General features: G+C 40.8%; 1 protein-coding gene and 1 long non-coding RNA gene across 7 annotated transcripts in view; both read right to left on the reverse strand.

Moving 5' to 3' along the window:
- Positions 1-22,012, reverse strand: part of IL1RAPL1 (interleukin 1 receptor accessory protein like 1) — a 1,174,742-nt gene that overhangs the window by 843,376 nt on the left and 309,354 nt on the right. The window lies entirely within an intron of this gene.
- LOC142822353 (uncharacterized) lies at positions 312-20,464 on the reverse strand. Of its 5 annotated transcripts, XR_016348158.1 has the most exons (6): positions 19,758-20,464; positions 15,180-15,402; positions 3,577-3,665; positions 3,397-3,453; positions 2,309-2,367; positions 312-503 (listed from the first exon to the last, which is right to left on the reverse strand). It is a non-coding gene; the product is annotated as an uncharacterized LOC142822353 (long non-coding RNA). The 5 variants fall into 5 exon arrangements; XR_016348159.1 differs by lacking the exon at positions 3,577-3,665 and having other exon boundaries at positions 15,211-15,402; positions 19,758-20,461; XR_016348160.1 differs by lacking the exon at positions 15,180-15,402 and having other exon boundaries at positions 19,758-20,460.

Here is a 22,012-nt window from a genome sequence, read left to right on the forward strand (position 1 = left end):
TGAGACTGTCCAGTTTAGCCAATATACATGGCAGAGGAGCATTGCTAGCTCTTAATATCATATATCACTTTAGTGATGTGCATGTGTATGAGCGCCTGATGTTGCGGCTTATATGGTTAGGTCCTATGACGGTGTCACTTGTATAGATATGTGAACAGAGTTGGCAACGAGGTTTATTGCAGGCGTAGAATCCTGGGTAAATATCTGTGGTATGGTGTGTGGCTACTGGTAAGTATTTGCTTCAGACTGGGGGCTGTATGTAGGTGGGGACCTGTTAATCCCAGCACACTGAGATAAAATGCAGCCTAAAAAATGCAAAATCACCTTTAATTGTGCAAGCTTTCAAAATTATGTTCATGTTACAATACAAGGAGCCAAAGAGAAGGGGAAAAAAAAGCTTCCTCAAATATTAAAATACTTTGAGGTGCATTGTTTTATGTAATTACCATAAAAATAGTGGATATCATATTGAATAAAGCAGCTCTTTAATATGATGACAGGAGCTACAGTTAGAGTGAAAAAAGAAAAAGTTATTGTAGTAATTGAAATTGAAAATAAATTGAAGTCTTTTGTACATTTACTACTGCAGTTACTAGTGAACAACAGGAGCGCATCGAAAGCCTTTAGATGAAGGGGTGCAATTTACTTAAAGTATGGTTGCTTCCTGAATTAGACTTCTCTTGTAAATTGATTTTAACCCTTTTTCTCATTCTTACACATAGAATAGTATAGAAAGACATGTTATATCTGATTCTTCAGATCCTAATTAGCAATAGCTGATTCAACACCTGCTTCACTGTAGCAAAACACTAATCATAAAATGGATGCATCAAAATATTTATCTACAAAAACACTACTCTATGCACACATGTCACTAGTACTTAGCAGCAGCATGTAGCACTTAGTATTATATATTGATTATTGCAATTTTAAGGCCAGCTGCACTTTAAAATTTCACAGTCATATGTTGCGTAATCCCATAATTCAGACATATCAAAGATGATCAGGCCATAAACAGTCCTAAATAAAGTAGATGATAATGATCCAATAGCTGCTGCATCACAATGACACTGTGACTTAACATAAGAAAGGCCAGAATCAAGTGATTCCCTCCCCTATCACCCATTCCCACCTTCTGACAAATATAGGCTAGGGACACCATAACTATCCCATCTAGCTAATAGCCATTGATGGCCCTATCCTCTCTGATTTATCTAGTTATTTTTGGACCCTGTTAAAGTCCTGGTCTTCACAATATCCTCTGGCAAGGAGTTCCATAGGCACTGCATGAAGAAAAGCTTCCTTTTGTTGTTTTAAACCTGCTACCAATTAATTTCATTTGGTGAGCCCTAGTTCTTGTGTTATGGGAAGCTAATAACTTCTCCTTATTTACTTTCTCCACACCAGTCTTGATTTTTTTAGACCTCTATCATATCCCTCCTTAGTCTCCTCTTTTCTAAGATGAAAATCCCAGGCTACGTCTACACTGGCATGAATTTCCAAAAATGCTTTTAACGGAAAAGTTTTCCGTTAAAAGCATTTTTGGAAAAGCGCGTCTAGATTGGCAGGATGCTTTTCCGCAAAAGCACTTTTTGTGGAAAAGCGTCCATGGCCAATCTAGACGCGGTTTTCTGCAAAAAAGCCCCAATCGCCTTTTTCCCTATCGGGGCTTTTCTGCGGAAAACAGTACTATGCTATCTACACTGGTCCTTTTGCGCAAAAGTCTTTCGGAAAAAGACTTTTGCCCAAACGGGAGCAGCACAGTTTTTAAGGAAAAGCACTGATGATTTTACATGAGATCGTCAGTGCTTTTCCGGAAATTCAAGTGGCCAGTTTAGATAGCTGACAAGTTTTTCCGCAAAATCAGGTGATTTTGAGGAAAAACTTGCAAGTCTAGACATAGCCCCAGTCTTTTTAATCTCTCTTCATATGGCATCCATTGCAAATCCCTAATAATTTCTGTTGCCTTTTTCTGAACCTTTTACAATAGCAGTATATCTTTTTTGAGAATAGGTGACCACATCTGTATGCAGTATTCAAGTATTCAAAGAATTTTAATAGATGGGCGAGTCATGATTTCCCTTTATAGAGAACATGTTGATGTTTTCTCCAACAAATGTTTATCTATGTGTCTGACAATTCTATCCTTTACTATAGCTTCAAATCATATGCCCAGTACTGACTTTAGACTTACTGGTCTATAATTGCCAGGATCACCTCTAAAGCCCTTTCTAAAGATTGGTGTCACATTAGCTATCTTCCAGACATTTTTTACAGGGAGGATAATTAATCACTATGAAAAACTCACCTGGGGATTCATAAATTTTAAGGCCAAAAGAAACCATTGTAGTCTTCTGATCTGACTACCTGCATAAAACAAACCACAGGACTTCTTGAATTAATTCTTATTTAAATTAGAGCACATCTGGTACAAGTGGTAGATTCTGACATCTTTAGAGGAAGATTGAGTCTTTGTAAAAGACACTTTAATTCAGCCAGACAATATGGGTTTCCTAGTGTAGAAAAGCATTGAAATTCTATGGTTGATATGAAATGTTGTACTAAATATAAAAGGGTTCTACCAGTGAACTGCATTCTGATTAGACTGAACAAAAAGAAAGAGGCAAAAGGACTAGACATAAAGTGAGAGTATTCCAAAGTATCGGTTGTAGGTTTTCCAAAGTATCCATGGGTTGGGTACTTCAAAGGCCATCATTGCTCTGTTTATTTTGGAATGATATTATTTAAAGGAAAGTTAATTTAGACTAAACCTTTTACCTCATTTTAATAGCAGTGTAAGGGGCCATACTGAGTTACCTGTAGTTAAAAACACATTTTTCCTGATTTTTTCAGCTGCCTTAAGACATTGGCATATGAAATGTAAAGGTCTAATCCTGGCATCCTCAACTGTTACCATGACAATCCAATTGAAAATCAAACCCAGGAATTTACCCATAAAGACACAGTGGCTTATGTGAAGGATGAACTACCAGACTCATTTTTATTTTCATGGATTTTGTTCAGTTAAAGTCAAACAAATGTATTTATTTTATATTTACTTTCTATGGTTTTATTTTGATATTTTGTTTCAGTTAATGTTTTTGATGGAAGTTTATAAAATGCATGTGAGTTATCAAAGAGACTGGAACACCTATATTAAGCCTATTCCAGAATCCTTGATAAATAGGAAGTGACAGGTTCTTTTAAAAACACAGTAATTTTGCAGTAGACATCTCTGAGATAAATGTGTTGTAAATAAGGTTATAAAAGTGTGCGGAAAATATTTATTCAATCCATGTACTGTAGCCAATTTTTAAAGCATAATGTATTAGTCACATTTTATTTTACTTCCTTCTCAAAGGCACGACAAAAACCTTAAAGGAAAGCCTTCCATACCAAATCCGGAACAGCACAAAACAGGATCACTTGTGGTTTTGATTCTTCAATTTACAGCTGAAAAATTATATCAGAAACAAAACTAAATAAACAAACAAACAAACAAACAAACAAGAGTTCCTGGCTGATACCAGAAACAAAGTTTATTTTTAATGTTACTAAAAGAGGCTGGTTATTTACCCGTGCAGCAACAGTAGTTCTTCAAAATGTGCTGTGAAAATGTATATTCTATTATAGGTATACGTGCTCCCAAATCTTCTGAGACAGAGCTGAGGACATAAAAGTGGCTTGGCAGTTACTTCCCATATTATTCTTATACACCACCATCTATCTGAAGTTGTGAGGAAGGTGGGAGGATCATGCAATGTATATGTGTACAACACCTCTCAAAGCACAACAATTATTGTATGGGTAAATAACTATATTTTCTCCTTTGATTGAGTGATTGTACATATATGCATTCTACTCTAGGTGACACACCAGCACTTTCCATACAGATACTGGATTGTTCAACCAGAAATCGTAATACTGATTGCTGAATAGAGTGTCATCTTGAGAAACCTGTTTAATAATAATGTAATGTCAAGAGAACATATGTATGCTGGTGCTTTGCATTGCCCATTAAAAGAAAGTTGCTCAAAAAGACTGATGAAGTGGAATGAGCCATAGCAGAATAAGCTGTTATCCTTGGTAGAGGAGAGACCTTTGCAAGATCATAGCAAAGCCTTATGCAGTCTGAAATCCAGTGTGAAATACACAGAGATGTAACATGCTGGCCCCTTTATTCTTTTCGCATAGGCTACAAAGAGTCAGAGAAGATCTGAAAGACTTTATACTGTCCTGGTAAAATGCCAAAGCCATGAGACTATGCAAGGTGCAAAACTTTTCTTTCGCCTTGGAGGAATGAATTTTGGAAAGAATATTAGGAGATGAATAATCTAATTTAGGTGGAATGCTGATATCACTAGAGGTATAAATTAGGGTATCACAGAAGATAGACTGTGAAAAACAATGAAAAGAGGGTTGGTTAAAAGTGCCTAGAGCTCTGAGAGTCTCCTAGCAGAGGTAACTGCTATTAAGATAATGATGGCAAAGGATTGGAAGGGACTAAGTGGGACAGTACTTCAATTAGATAATGGAATGGAAATGGAAAGGTACATGCTAAAAAGACATTTTAGAAAACTGGAAGTCAAGGGGATGTGAAAGCCACATCTCGAGTATTGCGTCCAGTTCTATGCCCCCCCCCCCCCCATAGAAAGGATGTGGATGCACTGGAGAGGGTCCAGTGCAGGGCAACCAAAATGATTAGGGGGCTAGAGCACATGACCTATGAGGAGAGGCTGAGGGATTTGGGCTTATTTAGTCTGCAGAAAAGAAGAGTGAGGGGGGATTTGATAGCAGCCTTCAACTTCCTGAAGGGAGATTCCAAAGGAGATGGAGAGAGGCTGTTCTCAATAGTGATGGATGGCAGAACAAGGAGGAATGGTCTCAAGTTACAGTGAGGAAGGTCTAGGTTGGATACTAGGAAAATCTATTTCTTTAGGAGGGTGGTGAAGTACTGCAATGGGTTACCTATGGAAGTAGTGGAATCTCCATCCCTAGAGGTTTTTAAGTCTTGAAAAAGCCCTGGCTGGGTTAATTTAATTGGGATTGGTCTTGCTTTGGGCAGGGGGCTGGACTCGATCACCTCCTAAGGTCTCTTCCAGCCCTATGATTCTATGAAGACCTAGCCACTGCAGGATGTTCTGCAGATGTGGAAGATAGGTCAGCTCTCACTAAACTGAGACACCAGAGGATTTCAGATAAAGCAAGAATTCAAGTATGTATCTAATCTCTATGCACTTGCTGATGAATTGCGACATCCCACTCAGATCAAAAACTTTTTTTTTCTATTTAGCTATATATGTGATTTTGGTGCAATCCCTTCTGCTGCTCCCCAAAGTGATCTGAATATCTCAGGACCATAGTCTCTCCTGATTGCTCAACTAGAAATCATCAAGCAGGTGAGTTGGAGTGACTGCGGATAAGGATTCAATTCCTTGCCTTGGTTTTGAGACAAAAGATCCTGAGTGACCAATTGGTAGATGGCATAGGTCTGTGGACTAGTATTGTCTTAGACAGGTAGGTGCTACAAAAATTGAAATTGGCTTGTCTCTTTTCTGCTTCCTGATTGATCTCAGAATTAGATGGGCAAGGGAGTGCATACAACAGGTGGACTGATCATGGGAGAAGAAAAGTATCTGTTATGAAACCTAGGGTGCAACCTATCCTGGAGCAGAACTCCCATCAAAGGTTTCTGAATCGCCCTGCCCATATACTTGTTGACACCCTGAAAGAATTTTAATAGATTAGTGAGGCGTGATTCTCTTAACAAAAGCTATATTGATTCTTTCCAACATGTTATATTTCCCTACCTTTCTGATAATTATGTTATTTACTGTTAAATCAATCACTTTGTCTGGTACTTGGCTTACTGGCCTGTCAGTCCCAGAATTGCCTCTGGATTATTTGTTTTTTAAAGTGATGTTACATTTGTTACTCTCAAAGTCACCTGACATGGAAACTCAGGGTACGTCTACACTACAGCGCTAGTTCGAACTAACTTAGTTCGAATTAGTTAATTCGAACTAAGCTAGTTCGAACTAACGCATCTAGAACTAAAAACTAGTTCGAACTAGCGTTTTGCTAGTTCGAACTAGTAAGTCCACATTGAGTGGACTCTGAACAGGGCTTAAGGATGGCCGGAAGCAATGCCGGCAGGGCATAAAAGGAGGACTTAGAGCATGGAGATGCTGTCTCAGGCTAGCCGAGGGCTGCGCTTAAAGGGTCCCGACCCCCACCCCGGACACACAGTTCTAAGGGGTGCCCCGCTTGCAAAGAAGTTCTGGCTTGGAGTGCCCTGAGTGCCCACACTGGGCACATCACACCACTCGGCCATCAGCCCGGCTGCACTTGCCGCAGGCTGCCATCTGGGGAGAGGGAGTAATTGGGGGGCTGCAGGAGAGCTTCCACCCCCAGAAGCCCGCAGAGCCAGCCCAGTCCTCCCCATCGGGGGCTCGTACCCCATTCGTCCCTCACCTCCTTCCACTTACCCTTCCCTAGCCCCCCTTCCTGATGTACAAAATAAAGGACAATTGTGGTCAAAAATAGAATCTCTCTTTATTGAACAAAACTGGGGGAGACTGGGAAAAGGAGGTGGGGGAGAGGAAGAGAGAGGCTGGGAGAGGGGAGGGCAACTAAAATGATCAGGGGTTGGGAACAGGTCCCATATGAAGAGAGGCTAAAGAGACTGGGACTTTTCAGCTAAGAAAACAGGAGACGGAGGGGGGACAGGATAGAGGTCTCTAAAAGCAGGAGTTGGGTGGAGAGGGTGCATACAGAAAAGTTCTTCATGAGTTCCCATAAAGAAGGACTAGAGGACACCAAAGGAAAGGAATGGGTAGCAGGCTTCAAACTAGTAACAGAAAGTTCTTCTTCACAAAGCAAAGAGTCAACCTGTGGAACTCCTTGCTGCAGGAGGCTGTGAAGGCTAGAACTAGAACAGAGTTGAAAGGGAAGTGAGATAAAGTGATGGAGGTTGGGTCCATGGAGTGGTATTAGCCAGGGGGTAGGAGTGGTGTCCCTGCCCAAAGTTTGTGGAAGGCTGGAGAGGGATGGCACGAGACAAATGGCTTGGTCATTGTCTTCGGTCCATCCCCTCCAGGGCCCCTAGGGTTGGCTGCTGTCGGCAGACAGGCTACTGGGCTAGATGGACCTTTGGTCTGACCCAGGACGGCCATTGTAAGCTCAGGGCTCAGTGTCGGGGGTCTCAGTGGACCCCCTTGATTTTCATGCACACCTGGTCCTGGGTGGCCAGGCTGGCAGCTCTCCTGCCCTAGACGGCCACTTTCCTGTGCCTAGTGCAGAGATCGTGGACGAGGTCCACGATGTCCGCACTAGCCCAGGAAGGTGCCCGCCTCTTGCGGTCCAGGGCAAGCTCCCGGGAGCCGCCAGCGTGGTCCCGGCAAGAGGGGGTGGGCTGGGGGGCATCGGGTGGGTGGCTCTGTGCCGTGCCAGGTGCAGGGTCTGCTAGCTGGGTGCTGGCAGGCTTGCACCTGGCACGGGCACCGTAGCCAGCCCGTGCCCCTTTAAGGGGTCCGGGGCCGGGAGGGGGGCATAGAGTTTCCCTGGTGTTGGCCAGAGTGGCCACCAGGGAAAGCTGGGGAGGGCTAGCCTCCCACTAGTTCGAACTAAAGGGCTACACAGCCCTTAGTTCGAACTAGCTAGTTCGAACTAGGCGTTAGTCCTCGTAAAATGAGGTTTACCTAGTTCGAACTAAGCTCTCCGCTAGTTCGATTCAAATTCGAACTAGCGGAGCGCTAGTGTAGCACCTATTAAAGTTAGTTCGAACTAACGTCCGTTAGTTCGAACTAACTTTGTAGTGTAGACATACCCTCAGTTAAACAACAGGATACATTCCATAGTGAGTAGTTTTTCCATTTCACTTCTGAGTTCCTTTAGAATTCTTGGTTCAGTATCATCTGGTGACTTATTCCTGCCTCTTGTCAATTTGTTCTAAAACTTTCTATATTGACATCTCAATCTGGGACATGTCCCCTAATGGAATGACTCAGGTGTGTCAACCTTCAGTTTTAAGCCTAGATGAGGGAACAAGTGTCTGATGACAAGGATTCTATTTTTGATGCAGCTGCTTTACATTCCAGAATCATCCAGGTAGGGAAAATGCAAATAGGCCACTACCGCCATCAAAAACATAGTGAACACCTTTGGAGCCCAGTTGCCTGAAAGGAAGCATCATTGGTAGTGCTTGTCACCTCCTACTCGAATGAAAGATACCTTCTGTGGCCAGGGCATAAAGGATAAAGACCACCTTTTTTTAAGTAATCAGGAAGTACCAGGAACAGAAAACCTTCCCTCTGTCTTAAGGAACATCATATCTCCTTCCCAATTCCAAAAGACACTCTACTTCCTGAAGTAAAACAGTCTTGTGAGATGGACTCCTGCCAAAAAAAGACAGAGAATATGTTTTAGGAAAGAGAAGGGAGGTGAGCTAGATGACATATCTCTCATTTACTATGCTGAGCAACCCCTTATCTGATGTAATCTCTTTCTAAGCACTCTAAAAGAGAGAGGGACAATTCTGAATGCAAGATGAGAAATGTCTGGAGTGCTATCATTTATCAAGAAGTCAACATTACTGCTTTAAAGCCAATGATGTCTGGAGAGAAGGATTTGCTCTGAATAGCACTATCAATGTCAAGGAGGCTGAGAGATTTTTTTCTGTAGGCACCCTGCTGCCTCAGCTGGTATATTGATCTTTAATACATTTGTAGTTTTAACAGTTTCCTTTTGTTACCACAGTGTAGACATCACAAAGAAGAGGATGTATAGGAATATTTTAATGCACACTAGCATCATCAGTCATTTGAGCAAAAATTTAGACCCTTCAAAAGATAAGTCTTTTATAGTGTTTAGTAGCTCCCTTGGGATGCCAGTGGCCTGAAGCCAAGAGTAGTCTCTCATTGAGATGGTTGTCGCCAGGGAGTGAGAAGTAGTGTCAGACATATCCATTTTCACTTGTAGAGATGTTTGGGCAGTGAGATATGCTTCAGAGACTATAGCAAGGAACTTTTCTTTATTCCTTGGGCTATTTGTCACAAATGCTGAAATTGGTGACCAGTTAAAAAGGTATATTTTGATAAATGGTGCTTAAAATTTTCACCCTCATTCTTTTTTTGTGGATAGGATTTTCTGTTGTGAACTATAGTCTCTTTAACTCCTCATCTTTGGGGGTAGCCCTGTATTGAGATTAGTCTGGTTCAGGGTGAGTAGTGAAATAATCAAATTCCTTCTTTGGAATCTGTCAGCCCATTTAGCAGAGGCTTAGATAGAGTCTAAAGTATTTCAATGTGTTTGCATCAGTTCTAAAAAGTCTATATTAATGAGGAGGGATACCTTCCTGGAGCAAAAGTTTAAAAATATCTAATAGTTTATGTGGGTTATCTTAGAAAAGCTACATCTAACCCCCCTGCTCATGAGGTTTTGAAATATTTAATGTTCTCAGAAGCAGGTGATACTGACTCTTGTGTGATGGCCTCATCTGGGGAAGAGTAAGAAACTTAAGGATGAAAATCATGGGGCTCTTTCCTTCCCTCATCCTCTTCTATGGGCCCTAACAATGGAGAAGATTGAGGGATCTTCCTTAGAAATTTCCTTAGGAGAATCTTCCTTAGAAATTTCCAATAAGGTGACTTGGATATTTTCCGTATAAAATAAGGTGGTCTAGAAGTTCATGAAGAAGTTCAAGATGTCTAATAAAGACCAGGAGGCTAGTTCCATTTTTTGTACTCCCCACAATGGTGGGTATATAGAGTTCTCTTTGTATGAATGTTTACGTACTCTTTGGTCTGAGCATCTTTAGAACATGGCGTGCATGTGTACTGAAAAGACTCTGAAGTAGATATATGTCTATAGTGGTCAGAGCCTGAAAGTAAAGATTTATAAGCGTCCTTAGGTGAATGGAGAAGGTGTTCAAGTTGGCTTTAGTTGAAGTTCTTCTATCTGTAAATAAGTTCAAACAGGAAATTTGTTCTTCAGATGCTCCTGGGCTAACCAAATTAGGCAGATTTTATGCCTATGCATAAAAAGGATCAGAGTACTGTGTGCAGCACGTTGCTGGAATCCTGAGCATTTCTTCATACTAAATCTCTGAATAAGAGAACGAACCATTTGAACAAGCCAAACTCTGCTAACTATAACAACTAACTATATACAACTAGAGAAAATATCTTTCTAAATGCAGGCTAATTGAAGATGTACAGTGACAGGGAGATTCTAATTCTCAGCATGGGCAGTAGGAAGGAACTGAGAGGGAGGTAGAGACCACCCTCTTTTATGCCCTTCAAGAAGAATTTAGGGACTATCATTTTGCTTCTCAGTCAGAGGCCACATCAGTGAGGGTTTGTTTGGTTTTTTTGCTTCTCACAAGTGTGTGGCCCTCGACTGATTTTTCTGTGGCTCAGCGGTCCCCAATCCAAAAAAGGTTCCCCACCCCCTTTATATAGCCAGACTTGGCTCTGAGGTACATGTGCAATACCATGCCTTCTAGGGAGTTGCATGTGTGTAGTGGAAATACATAGATACGATCCAGAATGGCTTTACATTTGAATTCAACAACCATTCACATATATGATACAAAAATGTGGGAGGTTATGTGCTAATATAAGCTTCCAATTGCTCAACTTCTGACTCATATCTCTAGCCTTTCAAGGTTTTCTTTCAATATGGCACCTCAAAAAAGGACTCTTATCCTTTTCTCTGTCTCATGCCAGTATCTAAAAATGCCCTACATTTCTAACATGCTTCTTAGCCTTTCCAATGTACCCCCATAGGCTCATCCTATCCTAGACACAAATCCAACAGACACATGATTTCCCTTTTGCCACAGCCAATTTAGGGTTCCATTTTTCATTCACTGTTTCAGGTTCTCTTTAAAACAGCTCAAATTACATTTTATCCTTCCTGAAGACACAGCTATTCAGAACATGTAAGAAACCAAGAAGGGACGTGTAAAAAGAGACCAGAGATCTATTAGGCTGTGGTCCTAAATGCTGGTCAGTCAGCTCTTCACAATCCAGAAGGATTATAGAGGTCACTTCTGGCAATACACCTGCCTGGAGGATGACAGTTCTATTTTGCACCAGCTTACAAGGTTTTGAACATTTGGGCTGTGTCTAGACTGGCAAGTTTTTCCGGAAAATCATCTGCTTTTCTGGAAAAACTTGCCAGCTGTCTACACTGGCCGCTTGAATTTCCGGAAAAGCACTGACGATCTCATGTAAAATCATCAGTGCTTTTCCGGAAAAACTATGCTGCTCCCATTTGGACAAAAGCCTTTTTCCGAAAGACTTTTGTGCAAAAGGGCCAGTGTAGACAGCATAGTACTGTTTTCTGCAAAAAAGCCCCGATTGCGAAAAAGACAATTGGGGCTTTTTTTTTTGCGGAAAACCGCGTCTAGATTGGCCACGGACACTTTTCCACAAAAAGTGCTTTTGCGGAAAAGCATCCTGCCAATCTAGATGCACTTTTCCGAAAATGCTTTTAACGGAAAACTTTTCCGTTAAAAGCATTTTTGGAAAATCATGCCAGTGTAGATGTAGCCTTGGTGTTCTTCTGTGTTAACCATTTCAGAAAACACAGAATTATGTCAATTGTGTAAGATAGGAGATTTGTCTTTGTTTGTCCATTCTTACACAGGTGATTAGGCCACTAACCTTGGATGTGAGAAATCAAGGATCCAATCTCTGCTCTGCCTGACTCAGAGAAGTTTTTCAGCCCAAATCACTCTGAATCAGGCACAGTAGGGAACTTTGTCTCCCATATGACAGGCCTGTGCTCTAACCATCAAGCTACAGAGTGTTAGAAAATCAGTGTTTCTCTATTTATTTTAATTTAAAATGTTCCAGTGAGCTCCTTCTGCCACTCCATTCCTCATTAAAAAGATGCACATCATTGTGGTATGATCAAAAATTGCAGAGGAGGATGAGGTGAGAGTTCATATTGGTTAAGTGGAGAAGTAGAAACTTTTCCAAATTCATGAAAGGTTCAAGGGTTCCTCATGGAGAAAAGAATGGTTCATGGCAGTTTCTTCATATATATATCATAGAATCATAGAGTACTAGGACTGGAAGGGACCTCAAGAGGTCATCAAGTCCAGTCCTCTGCCCTCATGGCAGGACCCAGTACTGTCTAGTCCATCCCTAATAGACATTTATCTAACCTACCCTTAAATGTCTCCAGAGATGGAGATTCCACAACCTCCTTAGGCAATTTATTCCAGTGTTTAACCACCCTGACAGTTAGGAACTTTTTCCTAATGTCCAACCTAAACCTCTCTTGCTGCGGTTTAAGCCCATTGCTTCTTCTTCTATCCTCAAAGTCCAAGAAGAACAATTTTTCTTCCCCCTCTTATGACAAACTTTTAGATGCCTGAAAACCCCTCTCAATCTTCTCTTTTCCAAACTAAACAAGCCCAATTCTTTCAGTCTTCCTTCATAAGTCATGTTCTCTAGTCCTTTAATCATTCTTGTTGCTCTTCTCTGGACCTTCTCCAATTTCTCCACATCTTTCTTGAAATGTGGTGCCCAGAACTGGACACAATACTCCAATTGAGGTCTAATCAATGTAGAGTAGAGTGGAAGAATGGCTTCTCATGTCTTGCTCACAACACACCTGTTAAAGCATCTTAGAATCACGTTTTCTTTTTTTGCAACAGCATCACACTGTAGACTCATATTTAGTTTGTGGTCCACTATAACCCCTATATCCCTTTCTCCAGTACTCCTTCCTACACAGTCAGTTCGCATTCTGTATGTATGAAATTGATTGTTCCATCCTAAGTGGAGAACTCTGCATTTGTCCTTATTAAAATTCATCCTGTTTACCTCAGATCATTTATGCAATTTGTCCAGATCATTTTGAACTATGACCTATCCTCCAAAGCAGTTGCAACCCCTCCCAACCTGGTATCATCTGCAAACTTAATAAGCGTACTCTCTATGCTGATATCTAAATATTAAACAGAACTGGTCCCAAAACAGGCCCCTGCAAAACCCCACTTGTTATACCTTTCCAGTAGGATTGTGAACCATTAATAACTACTCTCTCAGAATGGTTATCCAGCCAGTTATGCACCCACCTTACAGTAGCCCCATCATGAGAGACCGTATCAAATGACTTACTAAAGTCTAGGTAGGCCACATCCACTGCCTCTCCCCTATCCACAAACTCGTTATCCTATCAAAGAAAGCTATCAGATTGGTTTGACAGGATTTGTTCTTTACAGATCCATGCTGGCTGTTCCCTATCACCTTATTATCTTCCAAGTGTTTGCAGATTGATCCCTTAATTACTTGCTCCATTATCTTTCCTGGCACAGAAGTTAAACTGACTGGTCTGTAGTTTCCTGGGTTGTTCTTTTTTTCCCTTTTTATAAATGGGCACTATATTTGCCCTTTTCCAGTCTTCAGGAATCTCTTCTGTCTTCCATGATTTTCCAAAGATGATAGCTAAAGGCTCAGATACCTCCTCTATCAGCTCCTTGAGTATTCTAGGATGCATTTCATCAGGCCCTGGTGACTTGCAGACACCTAACTTTTCTAAGTGATTTTTAACTTGTTCTTTTTTATTTTATCTTCTAAATCTACCCCATTTCCACTAGCATTCACTATGTTAGGCATTCCTTCATCAGACTTCTCGGTGAAGACCAAAACAAAGACGTCATTAAGCATCTCTGCCATTTCCAAGTTTCCTGTTATTATTTCTCCTTCATCACTGAGCAATGGGTCTACCCTTTCCTTGGTCTTCCATTTGCTTCTAATATATTTATAGAATATCTTCTTGTTTCCATTTTTGCCTGTAGTTAGTTTGAGCTTGTTTTGTGCCTTTGCCTTTCTAATCTTGCCCCTGCATTCCTGTGTTGTTTGCCTATATTCATCCTTTGTAATTTGTCCTAGTTTCCATTTTTTATGAGACTCCTTTTTTATTTTTAGATCGTGCAAGATCTCCTGGTGAAGCCAACGCAGTCTTTTGCCATATTTTCTATCTTTGCTATGCAGTGGAATAGCTTGCTTTTGGGCTCTTAATAATGTCCCTTTGAAAAACTGCCAACTCTCTTCAGTTGTTTTCCCCTCAGTCTTGATTCCCATGGGACCTTACCTACAAGCTCTCTGAGTTTACCAAAAACTGCCTACCTGAAATCCATTCGCTAATTTGCTGTTCTCCCTTCTACCATACCTTAGAATCATGAACTCTATGATTTCATGATCACTTTCATCCAAGCTGCCTTCCACTTTCAAATTCTGAACCAGTTCCTCCCTATTTGTTAAAATCAAATCTAGACCAGCTTCCCCCCAGTAGCTTTTTCAATCTTCTGAAATAAAACGTTGTCTTCAATGCAATCCATGAACTTATTGGATAATGTGTACCCTGCTGTGTTCGTTTCCCAACATATATCTGGATAGTTGAAGTCCCCTATCACCAAATCCTGTACTTTGGATGATTTTGTTAGTTGTTTAAAAAAAGCCTTATCCACCTCTTCTGCCTGGGTTGGTGGCCTGTAGTAGATGCCTAGTATGACATCACCCTTGTGTTTTACCCCTTTTAGCCTAACCCAGAGACTCTCAACATGATGATCTCCTACGTCCATCTCTACCTCAGTTTAAGTGTGTACATTTTTAATATATAAGGCAACACCTCCTTCCTTTTTTTCCCCATCTGTCCTTCCTGAGTAAGCTGTATCCTTCTAAACCAATATTGCAATCAAAGTCTCTGTGATGCCAACAATGTCATAGCTGAATTTATTTATTAGCACTTCCAGTTCTTCCTGCTTATTATCCAAACTTCTTGCATTCGTGTATAGGCATCTAAGATACTGATTTGATCTTGCCTCCCAGTTCTGCCTTGTCCCTCTTTTCTCTCTGCTATTATAGCTCACACTCCCTCCCATTTCCAACCCATCTCCCAAGTCTCCATGTTCTTAACTTACCCATGGGCTTTGGTCACCTGTTCCTGTCGAACCTAATTTAAAGCCCTCCTCACTAGGTTAGCCAGTCTGTATCCAAATACGGTCTTCCCCTTCCTCAAAAGGTGAACACCATCCCTGCTTAGCAGTCCTTCCTGGAATAGCATCCTGTGGTCAAAGAAGCCCAAGCCCTCCTGGCAACACCATCTTCACAGCCAGGCATTCACCTCAAGGATGCACCTGTCTCTGCCTGGGCCCCTACCTTTGACAGGAAGGATTGAAGAGAATACCACCTGTGCTCCAAACTCCTTCAACCATAGTTCCAGAGCCCTGTAGTCACTCTTGATCCGCTCAGTGTCACACCTTGCAGTATCATTAGTGCCTGCATGAAAGAGTAGCATGAGGTAGTGGTCAGAGGGCCAGATAATCCTCGAAAATGCCTCAGTAACATCTTGGATACAGGCCCCTGGCAGGCAGCATACCTCCTGAGAAGACATCAGGATGACAGATGGGCTGTGTATATTTATAAGAACTGTAATACTCTTAATAACTGAGGCTTTATTTGAACGGCAGCACACATAGTGGCCAGCCGGAGACCTGAAAGCACCCTGGCAGCTGGGGAGTGGGTGGACTGGGGGGGGGGGGAGAGAAAACACCCTGGCAACCAGGGGGCAGTTGGAAGAATATAAAATACCCCCAATGGTTGGAGGTCTAGAAGAAGAGAAAATACCCCTAGCAACCAGAGGGGCCTGATGGAAAAGAAAATGCCCCTGGCAGCCAGTGGGGACTGGGCAAGAGAAAAGGCCCATGCTATATAGCATCCCCTACCCTGAGCCCCTCCTCATCCCCCAGCCCTCACTCATACACCTCTACCCTCAGCCTCCTGCACTTCCGCTCCTCACATCCCCCAGGCCCTGCCCTGACTCCTGTACCACACCACCAACCCCCTTCCTTGAAGGACCCAGGCAATGCCGGATAAGTCTGCTAGTCTAATACAGTTTATCATCAGAACATAATTCCTGATGGGTTTACTTTATGGTTGCTTTACTCCAGCCAATTCCCTAGATCAGCGGTTCTCAAACTTTTTGGGCTCCAGAGCCCTTTACATGAGTAAAAGTTTATGCGGCGCCCCAGCGGTCCACTGATTGTATGTGTTCATAGACTCATAGACTCATAGACTTTAAGGTCAGAAGGGACCATTATGATCATCTAGTCTGACCCCCTGCACAGCGCAGGCCACAGAATCTCGCCCACCCCTCTCAGAATAATCCTCTCACCTATGTCTCAGATATTGAAGCCTTCAAATACTTTGAAGGCCCCAACATGTAGAGAGTCCTTCAGCTGTGATTTGTGCCCAATGCTACAGAGGAAGGCGAAAAACCTCCAGGGCCTCTGCCAATCTACCCTGGAGGAAAATTCCTTCCTGACCCCAAATATGGCGATCAGCTAAGCCCTGAGCATGTGGGCAAGACTCACCAGCCAGACACCCAGAAAGTTCCCTATAATGAATGGTCAATTAGTTACCAAGATCATGTTATTTCATCCAACCATCCCCTTATCATAGAATCATAGAACTGGAAGAGACCTCAGAAGGTCGTCAAGTCCAGCCCTCCACTCTAGGCAGGACCAATCCCATCTAAATCAACCCGGCCAGGGTTTTGTCAAGCCGAGACTTAAACACCTCTAGGGATGGAGACTCCACTACTTCCCTAGGTAACCCATTCCAATGCTTCACTACCCTCCTAGTAAAATAGTTTTTCCTAATATCCAATCTGGACCTCTCCCACCACAACTTGAGACCATTGCTCCTTGTTCTGCCATCTGTCACTACTGAGAACAGCCTCTCTCCATCCTCTTTGGAACCTCCCTTCAGGAAGTTGAAGGCTGCTATCAAGTCCCCCCTTACTCTTCGCTTCTGCAGACTAAACAGACCCAAGTCCCTCAGCCTCTCCTCGTAGGTCATATGCTCCAGACCCCTAATCATTTTGGTTGCCCTCCGCTGGACCCTCTCCAATGCGTCCGCATCCTTTTTGTAGTGGGGGGCCCAGAACTGGACACAGTACTCCAGATGTGGCCTCACCAAAGCCGAATAAAGGGGAATAATGACATCTCTGGATCTGCTGGCAATGCTCCTCTTAATGCATGTTGTACCTATCCTATCGATGTTTCCAGTTTGTTAACCTTGCGGAACCCCTCAAGAGGTCTCGTGGAGCCCTGGGGCTCCACGGAGCATAGTTTGAGAAACATTGCCCTAAATCATCCTAAACAATTTTCACCCCACGTATTAGTGCTACACCTTTCAAATATCTATACACTCTAATTTATGCCCACCTTGAGTTATATGTCCAAGCTACAGTATTCTCTCTAACTAGACATACAGTTGAATGAATCAATCTATGCTAAGTGGGGACTTAAATTGATTCTACGGTGATGCTTATATTACTTTTTAGCTTGAAGTTAATTTTTTTCTGCAGTCTATAAGTTCCATCTTGTGGTATAGATTTATGTTTTCTTATGAAGTATTTAAGATTCATTTAGGAAGAGGTAATTCAATTAAAGGGTTGAGTTTAACAAACACTAGAGGTCAAAGTGAACAATGCTTCAGGAGGTTATAATATTTTAGCTTAGTATGTTTTTGAAATCTTTGTCAGAAATGGGAGCTTTTCTTTTCTTTCTATACCATTAGACAGTCTTTTTCCTTTTAAAAGTCTGATTCTAGGAGTATTGATCACTGGAGACAAGTACTTGTTTTGATTTTTGCTGTTTTCTTCTCTTTTGTTTGTCTTAGCTGTTGAAAAATGTGTTTCTTTGCCAAAGTTTCCTTTCTCAGTGGCACTATAAAAATATGTTGCTATAGTTGTCAAATTACTCTCTCATATAAGATAAGGAATGGCATAACAGTTCCAATGGCATAACTCCCATTTTGAAGGAGGAAAAAATCTTCAGACTAAATTGATTGTCCAAGTCGAGTTTGCTAAGAAAGCAAACAAAATACTAAAATACAAGTGGTATATTTCACGTAACAAAGATAATGGAAGAAGAAAAATTGGAATATCATGAAGTATGACGCATGAGACCATGTTTTACAGCTGCTCTCAAAGTGGGTACAACACATTATTCTTCAAACAGGAATTCTAATTCTGAAAGATGATGTGTTGGTACACTGGAAACTTTTCATGAAGGAGGACTGTATGAGCCAAATCAGGAAACAAGGAAAGAGAATACTACTTCATGAGAATTACTATTGTCTGGTTTCTATATCAAAATCAATGATCTCCTCGGGAAGGTTTTAGCTTATGTTTGGGGTTGGAGGAGGGGATTAAATGGGAATTTGCATTGTTCTAGGCAAACCTACTATTGGGATCATATGTACAAAAATAATGATTCTGCTCAGTTATCCTTTTTATCTGAGTCCTATTTTTTTTCCCATTTAAAAGAGTAACCAGAACAGGAGAGGGGACTTTGGGAATGGGAGAGAGAAAAAGAAGTGTCACTGTGGGTGCATCTAAACTACATCTCTCTGCCAACAAATGGATGTAGATTAGGCACATCGCTATTGCAAATGAAGCGGGGATTTAAATATCCCGCACTTCATTTTAATAGAAATGACCGCCGCTTTCTGTTGCCGCGGCACTTTGCCAGCAAAAAGCGGCAGTCTAGATGGGGATCGGTCGACAAGGAAAGCCTTTTACAACCGATCCTGTAAACCTCGTTGCACGAGGCACATTCTATTCAAATGAAGCACGGGATATTTAAATCCCCGCTTCATTTGCAATAGCGATGTGCCTAATCTACATCCCTCTGTTGGCAGAGGGTTATAGTTTAGACACATCCCATCATTTCAGAAGAAAAAAAGTAACATTTTACAATTTGTAATCCACAAGGAACAAAGCAGTATACAATTATGATAGTACTGAATCATGCATACTGTATTGCACTGAATTATGTCGGTAGCATTGAATTTCAATCCATTAGAAGTATTAAGCAGAATGTTACTAAGAACATATATAGATAAAGAATTTTTTTAAAAAAAATCTGGGAATTTGAATTTTATCACCCCAGAAAGCAGAACAACTTCCAGGAACAACATTCTACTTGATTTGTGAGTAATGGGAGCATTTGCGTTATATTTATTGTTATTGTGTTCCTTTATCACTTTTATTGTTATGCTGCAGTATAGCCCTTTGAAGGTCTGCCAAACCACTGCGGCTTGCTCAAATGCAGGGTTGAATTTTAATTAAGCTTAGCAAAATATTCATAGAATTGCTGAGCCTGATTACCCCAGTTGTCCTGAAATAAACACAGAGGGCATTCCGCTTACTTGTAAGAACTGACAAAGGGAATTAATAGATTTTTGTAAAATTATAAAACACAAAACATGCAGTTTGTCAGCAATCTCTGGTATCCTAACCTCTGTTTTTATTTAACACTACCACAAAGACATTTTTGTGGGAGAGGGCTTATTATAGTCCATTTGTTGTTCTAAGAGTTTTAAGAATAATCATTAATCAATCAGCTTTTAAGCTGAATCCCCCGTGTGTACTGGTTCATACCCACTGCACTGTGCTACTGCCTCTGTAGCAGAAGCAGCAGCACGGGGTAGCAGGAGGCTCCTCGGGAGCTGGACTAGGAGCCAGACTAGGAGCCGTGTGTAGCCGTTTGGGTAACCAATAACCATGATGTAGTCAGCAAGAGTAAGTCTCAGGTCCGATGCTGGGCTCTCAAAGTACAAAGGATGCTACACAGGTATCTGTCAAACACAAGTAGTTTATCTCCTGACAGCTAACAGCTGTGCCCCATAACTGGAAGAACAATATAGCAAAGAAGCAGCATATCTTACGTCCTTTCCTGCAAGCCTGGAACCCCAGGTAGGCTATGGACAAACTGGGAGGTTGTCTCAGCTTCTGAGGCACCGGTACCCAAAGCCCATCGGTGAGGATCAATTTACTGAGCTCTGAGGTGGCCTTAAATACAGTTTTCCTGCCTTGTTTGGCAGTGTGGAAATTTCCAGGGGTTACTCATTACGTGCTGATGTAGGGCTTAGCTGTTAGTTATCGATCTGGTTCTGATCTAGTTCTATTTGTTCTTTGGTCTTGTTTACATGATCAGTACGTTAGGGTAAACAGAATTGTTTATCTGTTCTTGCCCTTTACCCTTATCTTATACTTGTTCTTGCTATACTGGCAATAATGCTTATCTGACGTAGCATACGTTCCCAAAGACTTGCTTCTGGCTCATCAGATATTTGGAAAAGGGAAAGGGAGGAAAGAATGCAGGCCTCACCACCCCTAAACTAGCACATACAAAGTTCTTCCGCAATTGACCACTACACATGAACTTACCTGTTGCCATTTAAATTACTACATTCTTACTTCCCAAATTAATATTCCACTTAGACTGAAATCCTGTCTTCTGCTGTGGCCAATAAAAAAGCCTTTGTGGTAATGTATAATGCCTTATATATATTATGGATCCATCAACCTTAGTTTCTTCCTGTACGTATAATTTATAATACGTTTGAACAATTATGTATCTTGAAACAGAAGTTGTATTTTAGGCTTATTTCCCTTGAAGGTCTCTTGTCAGCTCCCATTGCTTTTATTTATTTATTTATTTATTTATTTATTTTGGTCTGCAGGAAGGGTGAGATAGGTGATAATGCTTACCATTGTCACTTTGATAATTCCATTACATTAATATTATTCACAATCAATTTAAACACACATTTCAATAAATCAATTGCTATGGATTAGTTCACTAATTGTCCTAAATGTTGACCAAAATAGAAGCTCTATTTGTTACCTTCTAAACTTACATCAGTAAATCTCTGTAAATACTAGATGCAAAGACCAAAGTTACCTGACACATTCTCAATTATTTCAATAGGCGCTAAATCAGCATATAATTAGGTAAGAACATGTCACTCAGAATTAAGCAATAGCATAATTAGGAAACTGATTATCCCTTCTTTAACAATTATTCTTTACTGGCCTTGGGAAAGGAAAGGAACATAGTGCCTATTAGCAAGACATAATGGAAAGACGAAGATAGTATACACCAAATACCAAAAGAGTGCATTAAAGGAATTTAGACTATTTTAGCTAAAAAAAATCAGAGAAGAAGATGATGATGACATAAAAAGTAGGAATGGAATGACTTTCAGGATGGTAAAAAGATTATTTTTTATCTCTAAAAAGCAACTCAAAGGTTGACAATGTAGGAAAATGTGGCAGGTGAGGTTTGATTTGTGAATAAGTTTACAATTGCTAAGTCAGAATTTTTAAATATTTTCTACTGTGGCTTATTCAAGTTTTAGAGTCAAAAATACCATAGTATTCATAAGACTATTTCAAAATCCAGCATGCTGACTTCATCTCATTCAAAAATCAAAAGTCTGAATAAGCAGAGAATGTGGATATAAATAAACATGTTAATGGGTTGGTCCCTAGCTCGACTGAGTCTATTATTAACCAGGTTAAAAAGGCACAAATATAATTTGTAAATCTTAGGAAGGAATTCACCAGTGAACTCATGCAATCCATGTACATGGTATATATATTTTTAAATGGAGGAGTTGTTCTCAATTAATATAACCAAGATAGGAAAAATCTTTCATCAAATACTTAATCCACTCACAGATTTTTTTTTTACTGAAAGCACTTGCTTTTAGCCAAAATATTCCAGTACACTTCAGTTACATATTTCATAATATCATTCAGTAGATCAACACAGTGGATAAGGGACATATAAAGAGGAAAGAAACTGATATTCAATCACAGTAAAGATAACACTTGCCACCTACATTTGAAACATTCATAATATTGTTTAAGCTTGCTATGTTTCTAAGAATGGCCTGAAGATTGATATTAGCCATTTGATCTTCACCTAAAACAATGCCAGAATTTCATAACACGCCTGGGAATGCTTTATATAGAGAATGTGTTTGATACACATCTTCAAATGGCTTCTTGTACATGAATGCTTAAAGTGGTCTTTCTATGAACACAAATTAGATAGATAGATAGATAGATAGATAGATAGATAGATAGATAGATAGATAGATAGATAGATAGGGTATGTCTACACTAGCCCCCC

This window comes from Pelodiscus sinensis, chromosome 1 (genome assembly GCF_052426305.1).
Source record: "Pelodiscus sinensis isolate ZL-2025 chromosome 1, ASM5242630v1, whole genome shotgun sequence".
NCBI lineage: Eukaryota > Metazoa > Chordata > Testudines > Trionychidae > Pelodiscus > Pelodiscus sinensis.